This window comes from Dipteris shenzhenensis, unplaced genomic scaffold (assembly GCF_047967505.1).
Source record: "Dipteris shenzhenensis isolate YYH24624 ecotype China unplaced genomic scaffold, Dip_SZ_1.0 scaf0490, whole genome shotgun sequence".
NCBI classification, from domain to species: domain Eukaryota; kingdom Viridiplantae; phylum Streptophyta; class Polypodiopsida; order Gleicheniales; family Dipteridaceae; genus Dipteris; species Dipteris shenzhenensis.
In genome coordinates this window covers 34,068-40,000 of record NW_028239796.1, presented here as the reverse complement: position 1 = coordinate 40,000, position 5,933 = coordinate 34,068, and positions in this window count along the sequence as shown.

Genomic DNA, 5,933 nt, shown 5'->3' with positions numbered 1-5,933 from the left:
TATGGAACTCAAAATACCGGTGCCATTAATAATTCCGTCAATTACCCATTGGTCGAAAAGAAGAGTTAACTCACCCAGGAATCGAATACCTCTCACTAGAAGGATATCGTAGTAATGATCGATGTAACCCCGGTTGTGTGACCAGTCCCCAATGAGACGGTTAAATGAACCCATAGATTGTTTGGCAAAAGGATCAATATCACCGCAAGGTTGTGTGTGAGAGGATATCGGTCCATAAATCACGTAGGAGATAGATATTCCGGCTAGTGATAGACCAACCGAACCTGCTGAATCTATTAGCAATTGTACCAAATTTTCGGGATTGTTGTTGTCCTCTGAAAAGCCTGCAAGGGGAGTTAACCACTCGGATAGCAAATCGGGACCAGTTTCTCCTCCAGCGAGATTGACTCCTATTGATCCAACCAACGAAGTTGGTATCGACAGTACTACTGAAGGCAATACCATCGAAACGTCTGATTCCTTAGGATATAGAGACTCAGAACGAATATTGGACTCTGCAGAAACTTTTCTATCGACTGAATCTTCCCCGTCATAACCTCCTGCTGAATCGACTCCTTCGTCTCGCGGGGGTGGAGGAACATCATACCCATCTCCACTCGTTGCTATCGTTTTGGTGTTACTCCGAATGACACTATTCATAGAGGAATGGGATGAATTGGTACCGCCACCGGCGCGTAGATTCCCCTCAAACGTGAGGAGATAGATGCGGAACATGTAGAAAGCAGTTGGAACTGCTGTGAATGAGGCTATACATCCGGGGGGAAAGGAACGTAGCCAACTCTTTGCAATAATTTCATCTTTGGACCGGAAACGAGCTAGAGGTGGTATACCACAGAGAGAGAGAGTACCTGAAAGAAAAGTGATTCCAGTAATTGGCATATATTTTCGCGAACCACCCGTGGGAGACATATTTTGACTTCTATTGGGAGAGTATCAGACAACCCTTTCCATCGAATGAATTACTGAACCGGATCCGGGAAATAGCAAAGCTTTGGGATGGGCATGTGTAATGAGGTGAAACAACGAAGGTTTATAAGCACCGAGACCTAGAGCCAGCATCATGTAGCCCAATTGAGACATAGTAGAATAAGCTAAACCTTTCTTGATATCCTTCTGGGCAAGAGCTATCGTCGCTCCCAGTAGAGCCGTTATTCCGCCTATCCAGGAGATAACATTCATGCTTAGAGGTAAGGTTTCAAACAATTCAAGCATTCGAGCTACAAAAAAAATTCCCGCAGCTACCATAGTAGCGGCGTGTATAAGAGCCGAAATAGGTGTGGGTCCTTCCGTTGCATCGGGCAACCATACGTGGAGTGGGGATTGTGCAGATTTAGATACCGGACCCAAAAATGGTAGAGGAGCACATGTATTGGCAAGGGAGGAGCCGGCGCTGTTGTTATCAATCAACTCACTAAATCAATCACACGATTCGCGGATCTCGAAACTACCAGTTATCCAATACGTACCTAATATACCCAATAATAATCCGAAATCTCCTGTACGATTAGTTGCAAAAGCTTTTTGGCAGGCATTAGCAGCACTTGGTCGTGCGAACCAAAAACCTATCGGCGAGTAAGAGCACATCCCTACTAATTCCCGAAAAACATGAATCTGTATTGGATTGGGACTGAACACTAATCCTGACGTGGAGGCAGTGGAGAAACTTAAATAGACGGGAAACCTTACGTATCCCTAGTCGTGACGCATATGACTATCACTGTAAATCATAACCAAGACACCTATGGTGGTGACTGATATCGACGTAATGGAAGTAAGTGAATCAACTGAAAATCCTATCTTTGGAGAAATATCGTCGTTGGGAATCCATGACCATGAGTATTCAAAAGTGGAGCGACCAGTAACTTGTTGCCAGAATGTTGCGATAGAGACGGACATAGCTGCGGCTAATGAAAGAACACTGAGCATAGCACGTATACGACGAAGGCTCTTAGTGGCTTTTGGAAAAAGAAACGATGCCAATCCGATCAAACCAGAGGTTACGAATGGGCGTGAGGGGACAATCCAAGCACATTCATAAGATAATTCCATAAACATATTTAACCCGGGTTGGAACTCTTTCTGTCAATAGTTGTCAGATATATGGAGCGTCGAAGAATGGAATATATATGGACAGGTGAGATCACGCGTATCAAACCGAATAATCCATTTGTTTCTCGTTCTGGTGCGAGCCCGGCGTCGAGACTTGACAGGAATCAAATGTGTCGGAGATACTTATCTAGGTTCCATTTTTTGACCCCAAACCGATTGAGTTGTTTTGGGTTATTTTTCACACGACAAGACTATTACGGATAGACATGCAGCAATTGATACTGGAGGAAAACAACTCCGAGTAGAACCGGGGAGATTCTATGATGTTCGTCACTTCGCTCTGCTTGGGCACAACGCATCAGAGTCCAATACGGTAATGTCGATATATCGAGTTTCATTGGTTTGTCACGGATCCAAAATTGATCTCGGACATCCCCGGCTGAGTAACGCAACTGCTAGGGGGCGCGTCTTGCATCCCTGTTTCGAGAGGAAGAAAGTGATACGGAAGATCCATTCTAAGAAGAAGACGCGAAGGAAATCGGGATACAGACAGGATTTGGTTCGATCTGTAGTAGATCCCATTTGCTTAAATGGAAAGGAGTTGGTTGGTTAGCAAATTGTTATCATAAAGAAGTCAATGATTCTTGCTGGGATTCTTTTGCATAGAATGGAAACCCAGTTCCCCCAGTTGTTCCCCTTCTAATGATTCTACGCAATCACCCCCTCCCTCATTATATTGATTCTACTCGTACGTATCAACATACTCGTCGCATTCATTTCGATGATAAAACCGAATAGATAGATTTCATTATGGCAGTTCCAAAAAAACGTACTTCTAGGTCGCGGAGGAAGATTCGCAATCATATTTGGAAGACCCAAACTAATGAAGTAGCATCGAAAGCTTTTTCTCCAGCTAAATCCATTTTGACTGGACGGTCGAGAAGTTTTTACTATGTGACAAATGAAAAAATTTCTGAAACTGGTCAGTAGTACTCCCCGGTTGTAACAGGAATTGCCGTATCAATAGGACGTGGGGTCGGTCGGAATAGATAGTGAACTATTTGTTTGTTGGAACGGGGAAGACGAGATAAGTGATTGTCAGGGAACTTATTGATGAATTTGGATCCCTAGTAAGTAGTACGGGTACATGTTGATATTATTGCGTGACGGTACCGTGCGGTAAATAAAATCCAAATACTAACAGAGTTGTATCAATGAATGTTGGTAATAACCACGAGGGGGGGGGGGTTACGTGCATGAAGAAGGAGCCCAATCCCTCTCTTCCTTCCTATGATACAAGGGTCTCGATCACGATCATCGATTTATCTCTATCCCTACTACGAATGGGTATGGGTCGATAACACCCAAAGAGAATCGGGAGATAAATCTGCGTTCCCGGAACGGGAACGTCTTCTATTCCGTTTAAAATATGTTCCGACCTCGTTTATTCGGAATAGCAGGATTTGAACCTGCGACCTCCATCACCCCAAGATGGCACGCTACCGAGCTACGCCATATCCCGTTATTCCTATACAAGTATAGCGCCGTATACCTAATCAACTATAGACAGGGAAGGTCCCTTGTTGTGCGTGTGTACTCTCCCCCAGGAAGATTGACGATTCACCCGAAGATGTGATATCATTAATTACGATAAGTATAACGAGTAGCGAGCCGCTATGGTGAAATTGGTAGACACGCTGCTCTTAGGAAGCAGTGCTAGAGCATCTCGGTTCGAATCCGAGTAGCGGCATTTAATTTCAACCTGCAGGCGAGGGCTGTGTCTGATACAACCACTGGGAAAAGCAGTAGGAATAGGGAATTCTCCCCGTTTCGACGTTTAAGGGGTAAACCCGAAATCTCCTGGGAATAATGGGTGGGTGGTACATACTCTCCAAAATCTCACTAATTCACTGGATTCTCCTCATTACGATTCACACCGATATAGAGCACATATTCGCTCACATTTCTTTTCTTACGCTTCTTTCCGTCACTCTGTTTCACCGGATGGGGCTGGCTCGCAAGCTCAAGAGACTCATTAGTTTGAGCGTTGGAGGTATGACAATTGCTTTCATCTGTATAACGGGATTTACGACGATTCGTCGGATTCAACCCAAACATCTACCACCGAGCAATCTACATGAATCATCTATGTTTCTTTCACGGAGCTTCTCCCCAATGCATGTAATTATGAGAATTAGGAGTCGGAACGAATGGTCAGGTGCAGTCACGGCACCAGGTGCCATGTCGACCCATGGATTCGCAACTCTGGGTCTTCCTGAGGAAATGCAACAATCCACACCGCTAGTACCTGCTCTGCAACCTCATCGGTTAATGACGCATGTAAGTATGATGCCACTAAGCCATGTGACTTCGTTATGTGGATCTCCATCAGCAACATCTCCACCGATTGCCACCTATGACGCAGAACAATTTTCTATCCCCGGTCCAAATCAAGAATTTCCTACCTGGACCCCCTCTCCGGGAGTGGATATACACTGCTACGAGCAGGCAGGAAGTAATCCGAGAAACAGTTTTCATCGACTATCCTTGAATTCACGTAGGTGCCGATTGATCCACCAATTGGACCGATGGAGTTATCGAATCATCAGCTTAGGGTTTCCTCTACTGACTGTTGGTATTCTCTCTGGAGCAGTGTGGGCTAATGAAGCGTGGGGATCCTACTGGAGCCGGGACCCTAAGGAAACCTGGGCATTAGTGACTCGGCTGATATATGCTATTCATCTCCATACCAGAATAACTAGTGGTTGGCAGGGGGAAGGGCCTGCTATTGTAGCATCTACAGGATTCTTCATTGCTTGGATTTGTTTCTCAGGGGTTAATCCACCAGGAATCGGTTTACATAATCACGGGTGGCTTACTTAATAATTAGGTAGAAGACCGCTAATTCGATCGGGGGGAGAGATAACAAAAAATGTTACCTCGTCAGATGCTTGAAGTGTTACATGTAATCAATTCGTGATTTGAATCAGAGTCTGCATGAGGAATCGCGCTGTGGATTCCTCACCCAGACATTCATGCAATTACGTCGCCAGCGGCATGGATTCCCACTGCCTTCCCTTATAGGAATTAATACCAGAACCGCTTCCAAGAGTAATCCTCATTGAATAGATATGTTCGACTACCGATCCAAACGATACTGCGTTTTATTGCCCCTCTACTATCCCATAAAAGAGTACGGAACCAGGATAGATAGTATTTTGTGATTCCGTAGAGATGCAACCATGTCTGGATACAGACCGATACCGAGGATTGGTAAAGAGAGACAAATCGATATGAATATTTCCCGCGGTCCGGAATCAACTGAATATGGATCCGAATAGTTGGATATTCTGTATCCGTAGAATATTCGACGTAACATAGATAACAAATAAATGGGAGTTAATACTGTACCAATCGCTTCGACTACTACAACCGATAACTTAGATATAGATGAATAATGCTGATTAGTCACTATTCCTGGAAATACCATCAATTCCGATACAAACCCACTCATCCCGGGTAATGCAAGGGATGCCATTGAGAAGATACTAAACATAGTAAATATCCTGGGCATTGGGGTAGCCATCCCCCCTAATTGATCGAGATAAAGGGTACGTGTCCTATCGTAACAAGTCCCTGCAAGGTAAAATAGAGCGGCACCTATTAACCCATGGGAAATCATTTGTAACACAGCTCCATTAAGACCCGTATCTGTCACGGATCCAATTCCAATTGTTACAAAACCCATATGGGAAATTGATGAATACGCTATTCTCCTCTTAAGGTTACGCTGACCCGGCGGAATCAGGGATGCATAAACAATTTGGACTGATCCGAATAGCACCAACCACGAAGCAGGTATG